This window comes from Equus przewalskii, chromosome 1 (genome assembly GCF_037783145.1).
Source record: "Equus przewalskii isolate Varuska chromosome 1, EquPr2, whole genome shotgun sequence".
Classification (NCBI taxonomy): domain Eukaryota; kingdom Metazoa; phylum Chordata; class Mammalia; order Perissodactyla; family Equidae; genus Equus; species Equus przewalskii.
In genome coordinates this window covers 90,970,310-90,987,497 of record NC_091831.1, presented here as the reverse complement: position 1 = coordinate 90,987,497, position 17,188 = coordinate 90,970,310, and the positions used below count along the sequence as shown (strand labels likewise).

Here is a 17,188-nt window from a genome sequence, read left to right as displayed (position 1 = left end):
CTAAACTAAATATAAACTTCGTTTGACAAATAAAATAATCATCCTCTGACTATGTAAGGATCGTCATAGCTCTAGTAAAGTCAATAGGGAGTTAAAAGTGTTTAATTACTAACGTCTCTGACATACAAATTGGAAAGCTTTCCAGGTAAGTTGCTCGTGTGGAATGCCGGAAACACAGGGCAATTAACCATCGGATCTTCACGCAAACAGTAACTAGTGTGTGATTTTTCCTGTTCTTTTTCGCTGGTGCGTATCCAGGTTTAGACGTGGATTTGCATTTATTTTAGGAAGTTAATTTGCAACTTCTGTGTTTCACTTAAAAACAAGTTTGCATTTTACTGCAACTTCATGAAGACCTAGCGATTTAAAAACCAAATTTTTTTTGCATCGTTTGCCTGCAGAAACTTGCTAAGTCTCCCCCTCTCCTCCTCCACTTTCTTCTCTCTTCCTTTCCTCCCCTCTCCCTCCCTCCCTTCTTTCTTTATCCCTCTGTCTTCCTCCTCCTCCACCTCCTCTTCCTTTCTTCCCTTTGTCCTCCGTGCTCTCTCCCTTCCTCCCCCTCTCCCTGGCCCTCCTCCTCTCCTTCTCTTTCATCAAAGGAACCAGACTGGGTAGAAATATGGGGTCTACCCCAGTGGTCAAAGGTGGTTCTTCTTGCTAGGCAGGTAGCTGAGCGCCCAGACTCCTCTACCACGTGTGCGGTGGTGATGTGCACTCTGGGAGGCAGCACAGACAGGCACTATCTTTCCTGACCTGTAAAATGAGGTGACTTCTTTCTTGGCCTCTGACCACGCAGTGGGGCCTGTTCTGTGTGCTCGGGATTCCGAGGGGAGCAGGACGTGGTCCCTGGGCTGGAGGCGGGCCACGTGGACCCGGTGCCCGCGGCTCGGGGGCCAGCTGGTTACCCTCTCGCGCCTCGCCAGGTTGTGCTGAGGATTAAATGGTCGTGTTTAACAAAGTTTGGGATGGTACCCGGCACACGGTAAGCCCCGGGGCAGGGGTGCCTTTTCTGGCTGTGATTGCTTTTATTGATGTGTCGCTGTCAGTGGAGCTAGCGCAGGGCCCAGACTTGGTGAAGGGCATCTTTCCAGCTGCGCAGGGGAAACTTGGGGAGCAGATACCCATGTGCGCTTATGTAGGAGAGGGGGGCTCTCGTGACACAGGAAGCGTGCCCTCGCACTCTGCGTGGTTGGGGTCTTCCGCGCATGCCCTCCCTGTTCCAGGGTCCCTCCCCCCATCATTACTGGGAACGCCCTGAGGCCTGCCTCTGCTGTCCCCACTCCTCACAGACCTGGGAAGACGAGCCTCAGAGCAGCCCCGTCCCCAGCCTGCTGGACTCCAGGCTGCTTCCTCCTGTCGCGCTGTGACTCTCCTTCTCACCACCCCTCGCTGTTCGCTGGACTTTCTGCCCTGGTCTTGCCCCTGAGTGCAGACTGGTAATGCCCTGTCGTCCACTCCTGTCTCCTCTGCTTCCTCCCTGGCAGAGGGGGAGGAGGGAGGGTCCCATCACCCAAGGACGATTCTCCCTCCCAGCCCCTCCCAAGCTCTGGACAGACCAGGGTGGGGCCTGACCACCCAAGCGGGTCCCTGTTGATGGCCGAGGGCTGCTGTGACCTGGACACCGTGCCCGGATGCCTGGGACTTGCCTCTGCGGACGGCGGCTCTGTGCCCCCATCTCCTGCCTCTTTAATTGGCCCTGCTGGGCCTCATGCTGAGTTCCCAGAGAATCGAGTTTGTACAGCACTTTGTGGGCGCACTCGGAGTTAGGGCACATGCCCTTTTTTGTTCAAGTTTATTCATTCGTCTTCAATCATCCATTCGACAAATACTCATTAACCGTCTGCTCTTTATTCATCGTGGTGCTTAGGTGCGGGGAATAACCGGGTTAGAAAGAAGGAGTCTGCGCCTTCTTGCATTTGCATCTTCTAGCGGCCGCTGCTTCCTGGGTCATCCCAACGGGAATGTTCCAGTGCTGGGATCAGACCCTACCCCTAGTGCAGGCCCGGACAGGCCGTCCACCACCAGGTGGTGCTGTCACACAGGTTGCTCAACCACTCAAGCTGGACCTGCCTCTAATCGCAGCAGGGTGGGCTGTTAACACAGCGCTGCAGGCCCAGAGCTCTGTCCTCAGATGGGGATGAGTGGGGAAAGAGAGGCGTTTCTGACACGTTCCCAGATGGTGCTGATGCTGCTGGTCCCTGGACCACCTGCCAGGTCCGCAGAGGCAGCGGCAGCTAAGCTCATAATGTGCCCATGGCTGCCTCGCCCATCTGGTTCAGGGCTTCTGGGTCCATGAACTCGTGGACCTTCTGGATGGTTGGACTCTCGAGCCCATTTCACAGATGAGGAAGTGGAGGCTTGATGGCGACAGCCGGTGATTGGCAGGGCTGAGACTCAGTGGCTCTGATCCTAAGTGACCCTCTCTGCTGTCACACCGTGCTTCCTGGGTGGTCCGGGGGCAGAAGGAAGTGGGTGAACTGTTCTGGGAGACGTGAACCCGGGGTGTTAACCAGGAGTCATTCTGGGCAGCAGAGAGAGCAGGAAAAGTGCTGTGTCTGTGCCCCGGTCTCGCTGTGGCCCGCCATGATCTGGCTTTGTGCTCGTGGTCACCCCACTTTTCTCTCAGGGCTTCCATTTTCTCATCTGTCTGATGACAGGTTGGTTGCTGGTGGGGGAGTCCTTTCGTTTGTTGTGCTGGGTGTTCATGGGTCCCTTTCCGTCTAGAGGCTCTGACGTTTAGGGCCGAACGATTTCTTTTTAAGTCAGTTATTTTTCTCTGTTCTCTCTGGAAATTCTCTTAGTTGGCTACAGGCCTCCTGGGTTGGTCCTCCATCTCTTCTCTCGTTCCCCAGCTCCTTGGTTGCTTCTGGGAGGTTTAACATAGAAAATAAACCTCCAGTCTGTTTCCCCAAGAAAATGCCACTTTCTTGGCCTTAGGGATTGGAATTTCCTTACTGTCATTAACGGGCTGTGGGGAAGGAGGAGAGACGGGGCCCATGTTCTGTGCGCCATCTTTAACTGAAAACAGTGGCTTTTCAAAGAAGCATTTAGGTTCGCTTTTTCTTTTAAAAGGAAAAGCTTCTCTAGTTGGGTAAAACAACAGAAGCCAAACTATACCATTATATACTACTATTTATAACTTGAAAAAAGTGATTAAAAAGTTTGAAGATAGAAGGGATTGGCCATGGTCTGTTAGGCCAATGCAGGCAAAAAGAAAGCCATGGTCACAATTTTAGAATCAGTCAAAAATAAATTACTGTCAAAACATCTAGTGGTACAAAGAAATTATTACCCTGTAATTTACTGGTTTTGAACTTCAATCCACCCAATAACCATGTGTAACTGATATGAATTTCTTATGCTAACTTGAGTCCAGACCCCATCATGTTGCTTTATTTTTACCCATCAAGTTAAACCTGCTTCATCCTTTCCAGCTTGGGTATTGGAATGTCCAATCTCATTTTTCCTGGGGAAGATGCACCTTTTCCCTGGGGTCACTATGTCGCCTTGGACCTTTTATAGCTCAGAAAAATTGGAAATGGGCCTCTGGTCTTTGGTGAACTGTAGTTCCTAGTGAGATACTCCTTATTCGGTCCTTAGGGCCTAATTGGAAGCAGCTAGCTTGTTAGCTGTCATTTAATCTAAGTGGGCTGTCGGGAAATGATAACACTGAAAAATAAAATTAGGAAATCGATGGATGCATTAAATAGCTGATAAAGCCAGATGAGAATTAATGAATTAGAAAGTAGAATGAAAGAAATTACAGAGAATTCAGCATAGAGACAGAGTTAGAATGTGTGAAAGAGTGGCTTTGGGACAAAGAGGCTAGGCTTCCTGCTTCTCATGTTTGTAAATTAGAGTTCCAGTCAGAGACAGTAAGGAGAACAGGTGAGGGGCACGATTTGGAGAGAAGAGGCTGATAATTTTCCAGAACTAGTGAAAGACATCGAGCCTGAGATTCAGAAGTTAGAACAAATCCCAAGAAATATAAATAAAAAGAGATCCAAACCTAAACAACATGTGGTGAAAATAGAGAATACCAAAGACAAGGAGAAAATGGCAAAACCAGTAACAAAAAACAGGCAGATCGCCTACCAAGGAATGGCAATCAGATTGATGAGTGACTTCTCAACAGCAATAATTCAAGCCAGAAGACGATAGGATAGCATTTTCAATATGCTAGTTGAAAATAATTGTAAACCTTGAGTTATGTACTTAGAAAATTCATCTTTTAAGAATGAGAGGAAAATAGGGGCTGGCCCTGTGGCCGAGTGGTTAAGTTCGTGCGCTCAGCTGCAGGTGGCCTGGTGTTTCGTTGGTTCGAATCCTGGGTGTGGACGTGGCACTGCTCATCAAATCATGCTGAGGCAGCGTCCCACATGCCACAACTAGAAGGACCCACAACGAAGAATATACAACTATGTACTGGGGGGCTTTGGGGAGAAAAAGGAAAAAAATAAAATCTTTAAAAAAAAAAGAATAAGAGGAAAATAAAAACACTTTAAGACAAACAAATCAAGAGAGTTAGAAACTTCATTAAAGACCTTCTAAAGGAAAAGAAACAGGAAAAGTGGGACAAAGAGAAAGCAAAAAAGAAATAAATATGTGTGTATAAATAGTCCCCAAAAATGGACTAAATTTTCTGGATTAGGAAACAAAGATTGTCAAATTAGATTTTTAAAAAATAGGTAGCCACCTGTGGTTTATAAGAGACATATTTAAGATATAATATGGATTCTATTAGGGGAAGTTTACAGCTTCAATTTTATAGGGAATATTTTATTTCTTAATGTGGGTATTTGTATAAATTTTCATTCCCTTTTACATGCCTTAAAATTTTTCATAAATTAAAATTTAACAGCCAGTTTAAGCCAAGTTAAATGACAGTGGAGAAACTTTTTAAAGCATGTGATGAAGAGTTAATGTGAAATGTATGTAAATGTGTGCGTGTCTGTGGATATGTGAGTGTGTGAGAGTCTGTATGTGTGTAGCTATAAACAATAAAAGGAAGACTAGATCCTCAGGAGGAACATTTTTAAATAAAGAAATAAGCAATTCAGAAAATAAATAGAAAAAATCAGATGAAATCATGCTTAGATTCATTGATAACTGATGAAAGAAAAGTCAAAACAAGATATGATTTTTCCCTGTCAGTTGGGCAACAATTAAAAAACATTGTATCTTGGGTTGAACAGGAAGTTCGTTTATTTCTGGTGAATAGTAAATGTCTAAATTTTTTGATTCAAATGTGCTAATTGATTTTAAGAAAATATTCATAGTAAGAAAATATGTCATGCAGAAATGATTTTTGCAGTGTTGTTTATAAAAATGGAAGCAATCTAAATGTCCAAAATTGATATATAATAGTTAAATTATTTATATATATTTTAAATGGCATACCATTTAGCCATTACAATGATGATTTAGTTCTATTTTTATTGGCTGAATAAATCTTCATGATTTATTAATTGAAAAAAGTAAATTATACCTATAATATGATCTTATTTATATTAAATATATGTATATTTTATTTGTATTTATATATGTACAGAAAAGTGTCCAGATTCATATTCAACAAAAAGTTAACTATAATTATCTCTTTTTTGTGGAAGTATATTTCCTAGCTTTTTTGGTCTTATAATTTATAATAGAATAAAATTTTGTAAAAGAGAATGTATTCCTAACTTAGAAGTCATATTTTGTATTGTGTGGTTGAAAGCATTAGCTTTTAAATCAAATGTACGTTAGTTTGCACTCATTTCAGCTATGTCACGTACTCAGCTGTGTGACTTTAGGCAGATGACTTGCTTGGTCTCTTCACTTTGGTTTCCTTATACGTAAAGCGGGGTGATGGCAGTACCGACCTGCTAGAGCAGTTGAGGTGAGATGCTGCAATGACAGGTTGCCGGCAATGTGTTTCCGAGTGTGCTGGACAGTGTCTGGGCCCAGTACATGGCGGCTGTTACCATTGCTGGAATCATATCATCATCATCCCAGATCTGAGGACCGTGTTCACAGCAGAGTTGAGAAATGGTTCTCAAATAATCTGAGCAGCGGCAACATTAAGCCGTAAGTGTGGAAACACCGAGGAATTCCCAACACTGGGAGCACACACCTGTCAAAGTAATGAGTCACATAGTCACTTATGTCACATGCCTTTTTTAGAGTCTTCGAAATAAGCACAGGTTGCTTTTTTCCTCTTATTTGAGCTATTGCTAGATTTCCCAATGTTGAATTATCTGTATCTTCCTGGAATATAAGGTACCTGGTGACACTGCATGGTTCTTTTAAAGTTATTATTGTAAGATATGCTGGATTTGATTTGCTAAGATTTTATTTAGGGTTTTTCCATCCATATTAATGAGTGAGATTTTCCTGCAAATACAGAATTTGTCGTGTAGTCAGTGAATCATTGTGCTTGCAAATAATTCATCTTATACACAGATGACACGTATTTATTGTGTGCGTGTGAGAGAGAGAGACAGAGACAGGGGAGAGAGAGAGACAAAGAGAAGAAGAGAGAGAAAGAGTGAGACACACACAGAGAAAATCAGATCACAGTGTATTTGTCAGGATTCTTTCAGCTTCACAAGACAGACAGCCCGGTTCAAACTAGCTAGAACGAACCGTAAAGGACTTGGTCGTAAAATTAGGACAACTAAGTGGCATTTGGCCTCAGGCAAAGGTTGTGAGGTGCCCACATTGCAGTGAGGGGGCTGTTTCTCTTTCCTTAGGTCCTATAGCTTCTCGCCGCTTGTGTTGGTATTTTTTTTTTTTTAGAGAGATTAGCCCTGAGCTAACATCTGTTGACAATCCTCCTCTTTTTGGTGAGGATGCCTGACCCTGAGCTAACATCCGTGCCCATCTTCCTCTACTTTATATGTGGGACGCCTACCACAGCATGGCTTGCCAAGTGGTGCCATATCCGCACCTGGGATCCAAACGGGTGAACCCCGGGCTGCCAGAGCAGAACATGTGCACTTAACCGCTGCACCACCGGGCTGGCCCCCTTGAGTTGGTTTTAATCTCAGGTGGTCTCTACCCAAAAGGTGGCCTGGGTCCATCTCACCGTGGAGACTCCAGTGGAAGTCAGGTGACACCCCTGAGCCAGTGCCATTGCCAGGGGACGCAGTGCTCTGACTGACGAGATCTGGGCATGTGCCCACCCTGGGAGCCATCGTGGGGTCCAACTTACTGAGCCATGTGGACTGTGAGTGAGGGGGGCGCATACCTGCAATGAGGTTCCCAGTGTTGTCACCAGAAGGGAGAAGGGGACTGGATAGGCAGTACAGCCGTGTCTACCCTGGTTGGTCAGGGGTGTGTACGAGTCACCAGTTTTGGTTACTTCATTTGGATGGCACACCACTCCCATAAAGTTTTATTTTGTATCATTTTATTCCCATTTTTGCGGAGGAGATGGCCTCAGAGACGTTCAGAAGCTTTCCCTCTTTGGCAGGACAATGAAGTGGGGGAGTCAGGTCTGAGCTGAGGGCTCCTCTCCCCCTGGGGGGCTGCTTCTCCAGGAGGACACCCTGGGTCACCTCGGACAGCCGTGGCGGTATCACTCTCGATGTCCCGTTTGGTTTTATTACGGCCTCCTTTTGTCTGTAATAATCAGGTGAAATTTACCTGAGGGTGGAAGCCAAAGTAATTAAACTCTTTCTGCTTTGTTATTGCCTAGAACCTTTCTTTCTCAGTCGTCTGAGTCATAATTTTTCTTTGGTTTATTGACAAAACAGCTTTTACAGTTTTCCTCCCAAAGAGCCCTAAAAAAACAAAGCAACAGCAGAGATTTCTAATTTGTCCCACAAACTGAGGCCTCCAGACACAGTTGAAACCCAAAGTCTTTGCTTTGAAGATATGGAATTGGGTCTTTCTGTATCTACGATTGCTTCTAAGAATCTGACGTGAATTGCGTAAAGTTTGTGGTGAAAAATGTCTTGTTTTGCAGCACAAAGGGCTGAAGTTGAAGGATCACATAAGACATACAACAAATGAGTTATTTAAAAAAAAATCACATGGATATTTTTGCAAAGTAACTTGGGATATTAGGCCATATCCAGCCACCCTTGACCAAGTCTTGGCACATTAGTTTTTTGTTTCATAGTATGGAAGGTCTGCTCAGAGTGGCCTTGCTTCTGTCAAGGTGGACATGAACAGGATGCTCAAGATGAAGATCAATGGGGACTCCAACATGTCTTTAAATACTCTGAGATAAGAATGTCCTTCCCAGGAGTCTGAAGTGCTGTGTAATCTTTGACTTCTTAAATGTATAGCAGCCTTCCTGTTTCTGCAAGTATGGCTCCCTAAACGGCTGGTTTTTTAATTTGAAATCCTAAAGGGCACCTTTCTCTTGCACCCTCTTCCATGAAGATTGCTATTTCGATGGCATTTCTGCAGGGTGACCTCTGAGGGGTGTGTTCCATGTTTGCTCCCTATTTGAGGTTCCCAAGTCTGTCCCCTGGGTTCAATGGAATTAAGTGCTCTTTAGAAATGGAGATTTAAAAAAGAAAAGAGTACCGTTTATTGGGTTCATGGATAAAAGAGAAAAGATAGAAATGTGATTGGTTGCCTAGCTCCTTCTGGGGCCAGGATAGAAGATTCTTGAGGTCTATGCTTCTTCTCAAGATACATGTGGATTATTGGCAGCTCCTCAAGCACACCCTGGTCCTCCTGCTCCCATATTTCCTACTCTGAGCATAGCTGGAGGAGTAGGGTTGGGTGTTAGGGTATCACCTTAGTAGGATAGATAGAACAGCAATCACAACAGCTCCAGAATGCCACCAGAATTCAGTCCCTCTTGACCTTCTGTCCATCAGAGCAAAACCCAACTTCTTAATGGCTTCTTTTCCCCAAGCCTACTTAGAAGAAGGGAGGGCTAAGGGGAGAGAGGGCTTGGTTAATGCAAGGGCTTAATCAGCGGTCATTGGGTCGTTCTCCCTCTCGGTCCATCTAGAGGAAAGGAGCTTTCACTGCTCTCAACTGGTCAAATTCTCTTGTTTGGAGGATGTTTCACAAATGACAAGCATTCCTTTTGACTGGGTGCTGTTGACCGACTATAGTAGTCAGCTCGGGCTGCCCTAATAAAATACTGTAGACTGGGTGCCTTCAACAGCAGAAATTTATGTTTTCACAGTTTGGAGTCAGGGGAGTAAAAAGATGAAGGTGCCGGCTGGTTCCGTCCCTGAGGAGAGCCCTCTTCCTGGCTTGTCCATGGCCACCTTCTCGCCATGTCCTCACGTGGTAGAGAGAAGGGGGAAGCAAATTCTTTGGGTCTCTTCTCATAAGGACACTAATCCCGTCATGAGGCCTCCACCCCTAAGACCTCATCCAAACCCAGTCACCTCCCAAAGGCCCCACCTGCAAATACCGTCACAGTAGGGTTAGCACTTAACAACATGCATTTGGGACGTGATGCCGTTCAGTCCATAGCACCAGCAGGAAATTATTTTCGTGAGATGCTGTTGTAGTGACCCATGTCTGGGGCAATAAGGTCGTGAACCCAGCTGGGAAAGGGAGAAGAAACGGATATCAGGAAGGGGAGTTGGCAGGGGTGCCTGACCCGTGAGGTTTGTTCTGCTGACGTGTGAGCACACCTGCATTGGGTCCCTTGTCTAACCGTCTTCTGAGGCACATTCAAAAATGTCTTGGTTCACGGCTCAGATGGATTCTGTATCGGACCATCCCACTCACTGTTAATCTAGGGACAGGCCTCGTGTGCTACCGGATACAAATAGGTGCCCGTACACCCTTAGTGGAAGGAAGGCAGGGAGTGGCGAGCCTCAAGATTGAAAAGAAGTGAGGTTCTGTTGATGGAAAGAGTGGAAGTGCGCTTGCCAGATGGTTTGGGGAGGAAAAGCTGAATATCGAGGTTGAGGGTAACTGTGAGGCCGCTAGTGCGGATATGGCACGTGGTCGATCATGTAGTCATGTGTTTCAGAAGACATAGGTCACTTATCTTAACCGTGTAGCCGTCACAGGAATCCCTGTGATAAAGCCACGGCCTGACAGTCTCCCAGGCCTTGCTTGGGCTGCTCTTGGGGACATACAACTCTTTAGTTTACAAGGCCGATTTTTTCCTTTTAGAAAGTTCCGGCATTGGAAAGTTCTCTGCTCCTCTTTGAAATCTGTCTCCCTGACGTTTCCTCCCTATGCTTGAACCTGTTGTTGTCTCAGGGATTGCAATCTGCTTCCAGCGTCACCTCCGCCTGCCTGTTCAACGCCAGCTCTCCTCCCACCATCTTCTCCCGTGTTCACTGTCGGGCTCACCCCACACTCACCTGCTGGTCCTGATGGTGTTGAGGGGCAGTCTCTGTCTGTCTGTTGTATGTGCCTATGGGCTTAGGACAGTGGCTGAAGCACCACTGGTATGTGCACGATGAGAACTGTGCTTGTTGAGTGACTGAGGGTAACGTCCAGTGTGGGCCAGAGGGCCAGGATTTGGGTGCCCCCTGCCAATCCAGCAAGAGGCAGTGCTATGACGGGGTCTGTACACAGACTCAAACGGTTCTAGCGAAGTTGCTGAACAGTACGTCACGACTCCTCTGCGCATTGCCATCCTGGCAATTCCCTGGACGTCGTCTCATGAGGCATGAGTACGTGGGACGTAGAATATGCAGCTGGAGGGACTCATCCACTTTCGTAGGTGAGCGAAGGAGGGACCTGGGTGTGGACCCAGCACCTCTGTGCTCCTGACCCACAGTATGGCGCTCAGCCTTAATGCCCTAAGTGTACAGGAATTGTCCCATTTGCCTGAGGCCTCTGTCTGCTGAAATGCTCTCAAATGACAAATGTAGAAACTGAGGCTGAAGGAGGGCAGAGGTTGCACGGAGGGGGAGACTCTGAGCTTTGTGTCCCATGTCCCTCGCACACACTTTTACAAAGCAGACTTTTTCGATTCCGTAGCAGTAAGTTCTGCTCTCTTCTGGGAGAAGGCAGCGGAGCACCACTGTTGCTTCTTAGCGGACGTTATCCCTTCGATCTACGATTCCCAACTTTCCTTCCCTGTCATCTGCTCCGATCCACATCTGCTCTCCGAATCCAAAGACAGACAAAAATAGCGTTGTGATGTGTAGCGAGCTGAGTCCTCAATATTTGTTTGGCACATACTTCATGCCAGGAAGTGGATGGGAAATGATGGAGAGTTTATTTGATACAATATGTGTCACCGGAAGATTCTTCTCAAATTGACGTTTCTATATTCCAGGCCCCCTTTTAGGATAGAAAGCAGAGGAAATTAACTTGACTGCTGTGGCTTTTCAGAACCAAGGAGAGCTGGGGACTAACACTGCTCGGTTGGAATTCCCAGCAGAGCCTCTGCCCAACCGAGGAACACCAGGCCCTTTCTCTGAACCACCAGGTCATGACTGCCCTCTGTCCTAGGAAGCAGCAGAGACCCCCCCACCAGGCATGTTCTTCTTTTCCCTATTTTTACCCCCTGGGGAGTCACATCCACAGGACACCACTGTCACTCTGATAAATGCCAACAGGGCAGCTGTGGAGGGACATGTTGTTCTTGAGGCCCCACCAGCCATCACTAGGATCTTTCCATCCCCTCAGAAGGCTTCTTGTGCCAGTTCAGGCCTCCTCCCCAGAAGAGAGGTGATGACCTGATCCCATAGTTGTAAATTGGGCTTTTCCGGGTCATCCTCTAAGATGAGTGCAGCAGGCCGTATGACTGCATGTCCCTGGTCCTGGCCCAGAGATCTGTGCACTCTCCACACCTCCCAGGCCCAACCAGCCTGTCCTCTCACCTGGTCCCCAGCCGTGGCTGACCACTTTTCTTCTAGACTCCAGGTCTAAGGTAGCCCCATGGGAAAACGGAAAGATCAACTGTGTGTCACTTATGTGATCAAACCAGACAGTCAAACCCATAGCAAAGCTGACGAGTCAAAGCCCTTGGATGCTACTGGGTGTGTTCCCTCTTGGGAGATCCCAGAGCCAGGAAGAACAATCTCAAAGGAGACAGACCCCAAGGGGACCATAGATGCTGGCTGTCCAGCCTCAACTTGACATGTAGACAGCTTCAGGCTCTCCGTCCTGGCTTCTTCACACTCTCCTCCTTGCGTCAGTGATGGGCTGGGATCTGCCTGATCCTTCAAGGGTATTGGTCGTGACCTTGCGGTTTTTCTCTGCTCTGGGGGTCTCTTGGGCTTCAGTGACACAGAGAAATAATCAGAGTTGGGAATGTGGGCATGACGGGCCATAACCCCCCAAGAAACTTGAAAGCAGTCAGGCAGCCCGTGCAGGCCCACGGTGGGCACTGATGTGCGAAGGAAGCACTGCCTGCCTTTGCCTAGACGCCCACCCACCATCTCAGTCTGCACCTGCGCTGTGCTGGGCCCTGTCCTGGGAGGTGCGTGCCCGGGGATGAATCACACATTTTTCCTCTCCACACTGTGCCTTGGGGGACTTTTCCCACAGGCCGTTGCTCAGCCCATCTTCATTTCTATCCTTCACCACAATCTAATATCATGATCCCCTCCATGGGGCACTTGGCACCAGTCAGGGAACCGACAGTGGAATTTTTCTGAAGAAAAATCAGTCGCCTGCCACCACCACCCCATCCCCCCAAACGAGGGCAACAACAAAACGAGCCTCAGACCCCACACTGTCGCTGCCAAGTCAGCAGCCTTGGGTCTTGTGATGGGCGGGTCCCTCCGTCTTCTCCTCATGTTCTTCGTCTGGAGGCCCTGGCTCTCTTCGTGCACCTCGGTTGCTGGGAACAACAGGACCGTGACGGCATTGAATGGAGTATTCACTGCTGTTGCTCTTGCCCGTGTCTTGGTCACGGCAGGACCAGATCCGGCCCCTCCCACCCCAAGGCTGGGCTGCCTTTCCTGATGCCCTTTTCCAGCCAACGGTTCCCCTCTGAAACCCTTGCTCCTCCCCAGTAGCAGGAGGTTTCCCTTCAGGGTCCTGAGGATGAACAGAGGAGGCCCTGCCCGCTTTCATCCAGCCCTGGTCCCGGGGTAGTCCATAGCGGGATGTGGGTGGAGACAGACGGAAGGAGCTTGAGTGGCGTTTCTTGCAGGCCAGCCCCAGCTCCTTTCTGTCGTTGCTTCTTCCCTTGTCTTCTCGCCTGTGCCTTTCCACCTCGGCCTCTTGGACAGAAGACTCCCGTTTCTTGTTGCAGGACCCTGTCTCTGCGTCCTGTCCAGCTGTTTCCTCAGCCTCCCCAGCTGTTGGTCCTGCTCATCCAGCTGCCTCCGCGGGCCTCTGCGGCCTCCACTGCTTTCAGCCTGGCGGTCGGCAGCTCCTGCCGGTCCACCAGGTCCCTCCATCTTGGTGCCGAGGGCGGGCTTTTCATCTCCGATACTTCTTCAAAGACCACCTAGTGGCTGAAGTCCTGCCAGGCCTTTGCCCCATGCTGGGCGTGCTTGGGTGGCCTCCTGGGTAGGGAGCATAGAGCAGGAGGTCAAGCAGTGGAAGCAGCTCTCCGAAATGACCCGCTGCTCTGGGATCTCTGCCCGGGGCCTCTCCTCATCCTCTGCCTCCGGGACAAGCTCAGGTGGGCAGCCTCTGTCCGTCCTCATGGCCCGATGGAGCTGACCACAGACCTTGTGACCGTGTGACTTGGTGGGGAACCGATGCTGCTCTCTCCTGGAAGCTCAGCTTCTGAGATGGGGTTTTTTCTCAATAGGTAAAAAGGCAACTTCCGGTTCCCATCCAGCTCCTCCTCCTGTAGGGTGTGGACTCTGATTAAATACACATGCCTGCACCTGGGGTTCACCTGAGTCTCTGGGGCATCGTGGGCGGACGATGCCTTATGCACCCGTCAGCTGAGTTAGAGGGAGATTTCTCAGCTCCTCCTGGGATCTTCTTGGGCTTATTTGCTTAAACCAGAGGCTGGCAAATTATGGCTGAGGGACCACATCTGGCCTTCCACCTATTTTTTGTGTGGCCCACAAGCTAAGAAGGATTTTTAAGTTTTTAAATGATTGGGAGGGAAAAACCCACAAAAGAATAATATTTCACGACATGTGAAAATTATATGAAATTCAGATTTCAGTGTTCATAAATTGGCACTCAGCCTAATCCACCCATTTATGTACCATCTGTGTCGGCTTTTGTACCATGGCCACAGAGATGAGTGCTGGCCACGGAGACCCTCTGGCCTGCAAAACCTAAGATGTCTACTGCCTGACCCTTCACAGAAAAAGTGTGCCGACCTCCCGCTTACATGGTCCAGACTGAGGGGGACTTCCTGCTCGGGCCGGAGCCTCAGAGAAACGAAATGATGTCCCGTGAGGTCTCGGAGCCCTGGGCCGTCATCCACAACCTGAGGGTGTGGTCTCACCATCACTGAGGCCTCTCCAGCCAAGCTTTCCACGGGACAAGGAAACCCCAGCAGCCTCCTTCTGCGGCAGGGGCTCACCCACTGCTCCCTTCCAGTATTGGGGTCCTGGAGGAACTGGGCCATGAGGCCACATCCTATGTGGTCTGTAACACCAAAGAGCACAAAAGCAATCCCTTAATCACTGAAAAGAAAACAGATTTTAATGCCTTGCATGTAAACATTTTTACAATTTTGCATGTTTTATATTTGTAGAGTAATTCACTGTTTAAAAGTGAGCACAAAACGTATTTGTCGGAAGATGGATGAATACATTCATCAAGGGGATATAGTCAACAAGGAAACCACTTTGTTTCGTAAAACTGTTTAAAGGGGATTTTCTATCTGTGATTTCCTTAATCAATTTCTTGTATAAACAGGGGGTGTGTTCACATTTTTTTTCCTTTTCAGGAAAGGCATTTTATAGAAAGAATTACATTTAAAGAAGGAGAAGGGTGTGTATCTTTTTGTTACAGTTCTACAAGATTTCTTGAACGGGAAGCTTTCTCCCTCCGTGAGCAGTGTGACACTGGGCATCCAGGGATGGGAGAATCACAAAGTCGCCTTTCTTTGGTGTACTCTCCATGCACAGCTGCCCTCACTGATGTTACCTTCATGCAGAGTTGATCACAGTACATGACGGCGCCGGGAAGGGAGCTGGAAGGAAGTCTGGAGGGGCCTCCTCGGGAAGAGGGCGTTCTGGTGAAGGTGTGTGTGTTCGTTCGTGCTTTGTGTCAGGCGAGGCGAGCGTGGGCGGGAGTCAGGGATGTCACAGGGGCAAAGAAGGGTGACCAGAAAGCAACAGGTGGAGGGAATGGCTGCAGAGGAAATCGACAGTGAGGGGTGGAGAAGGAGGGGGCTCAGGAGAGGGGACACAGTGAGTGGAGCAGGGGATGGGGGTGGGGAGGGGGAAGGTGGAGAGGGAGAGGAGACGACAGGAGCAGGAGAGCTGGGTCGCCTAAGGGATGAGCCCTGGAGCTCAGGTTAGGTGAGGGAAAAAGTGTTAATTCAACAATGCTTTTCGTGGGTTTTCCTTCAGTCCTGGTGAGGAACGTGTCTGCTTCATGATTTATATGGGTCCTGGCACCAGAGGTAGTGACCTCTTTCCTTGTGGCCATGCTAGTGTCTGTGGTGTAGACTATGTTGTCTACACACCACTGCATGTTGTCGGGGTTGTTTGTCCTGCTCTCCTTCAAAGGTGTCCGTGTTTGATTAACAACTGCTGAGGCCACAGTATCTGTGAGTCTCAAGTCTGACTGACTTTTGCTCACTGGTTAAACGATGTTCACCATGAACCCACCCATTCGCCACCTCCAGAGCTTTCTGGACTCTTCCCACATGCTGCCCCTCCTGATTTGGGTTGGCGGGCACCTCCCGTTCCTGTATGCAGCTCTCTGAACTTGCCCGTTGTGTCACTTGTCACACAGCTCCTTGTCCTTGGCTGTTTGCTGGTCCTCCTTCCCTGATCTTCTGGCTCCATCTTTCCTTCCTGTATATTCAGGGCCTAACACTGTGCCTGGCTCCTAGTAAGTGCTGGGTAAGGGTGAGAGGGAGGGGAGGCCGTGAGGAGTTCATGACCAGGCCAGGTTTCCGAATGGTAGAATAACTGCTCCCTTCTCTGTGGAGGGAAGTGGGCCTCTGCCCCCCATCGCCCAGGAGCACCAAGGCATCATGAGATGGGGAGGAGAGGCCCAGTGGGGCTCCCAGGAGGCACACGCATGCTCTTCTGGCCACTGTTATCCCTTGCCCCCACTTCTGAGCTGGTGGTACCATCTCCCCCGCCTGGATAACTAATTTTCCAATATTTCTTTGCTGGAGTCTCACCGTCTCCATCTCTGTTATCCCATTTTGTCTTCTCTCTTCTTGTCTGGCCTTGTCTCCCCGTTCTTTACACTTTCCTGAATATTTCAGATTGTTTACCATCTATGTTTGCTACTGTTCTAATCAGAAAGTGGTAGATATCACACAGCTGGGCACCAGGATAATGATGCTCCTCCCCGAGCCCGGCTGTGAGGGTGAATGAGGCCGCTGGCACTTTTCATGGAACTCAGGAGTTCCATGAACTCATCTTCAGATCGTGCCCTCACCTCCACCGCCCCCTTTCCCTTCCCTTGGGGATAAGTTTGCTCAGCTGTAGGTGGCTACACAATTTCACGACTGCCGGCTGCTGCTCCACTCCCCCGGCTCTGGATTCAGGTTCCCAAGCGGCCTGCCCACGGAGTCCAGCATCCTGGATCTGCTCCTTTACTTCTCAGTTCAATCACTTGCATCAAAGTATCGTGTTGTAAGTGTTAAAAACTTAGAGATTATGTAAAATGATAAGTGGGAAGTAAAATTCATATCTAATCTTACCACTCAGATATTAGTTTTGTCCCCTTTGTAGTGTCTTTACCTTGAGTCACCCCCTCCCCCCCACTCCGCCTGAGTCTTTCTCTGGAGGTGCATTCAATTAAATCAGTTGTATTAAGGGTGAATGACTGGGCATCAGACTCTGTCTGGCTGCGATCGAGGCTGAAGCTGAATATCACCATCATTGGATGAAAATCTACATTTTAACAAAAAAGAGGTTTTGTTACCATTTTATTATTATTTATTAATAGCAGGCACATTATCACAGTTTGACCTCTAGATCAGAAGCTGTCATATCTGGGCACTGCCCGCTGCTGGATTGGCCCCATGTGCACGGGGCTGCTGTTGGTGACACTGAATAAACATTCATTTCCAACTGAGTTTGGTGGAGGAACCAGCTATGTTGGGGGTACTTCCCATTTCCCTAACATTTCCTTCTTTTCTTTGTTGTCTTAACTGTTTCTGGAATGCCGATGATTTACCGTAGATTATCTTGACGTCCTT

At 48.3% G+C, this 17,188-nt stretch overlaps 1 protein-coding gene across 12 annotated transcripts in view; it reads left to right on the top strand.

The window, feature by feature from the left end:
* ARNT2 (aryl hydrocarbon receptor nuclear translocator 2) overlaps window positions 1–17,188 on the top strand; it is a 173,080-nt gene that overhangs the window by 12,061 nt on the left and 143,831 nt on the right. The window contains exon 1 of one of the 12 annotated variants that reach the window (XR_011525361.1): window positions 14,928–15,043. The exons of 10 other annotated variants lie outside the window; for them this stretch is intronic. The gene's annotated coding sequence lies outside the window, so the exon portion shown is untranslated. Of the gene's footprint in view, window positions 1–14,927; window positions 15,044–17,188 lie in introns of those variants that run through there. One more of the 12 variants, XM_070569864.1, reaches the window with a different exon arrangement.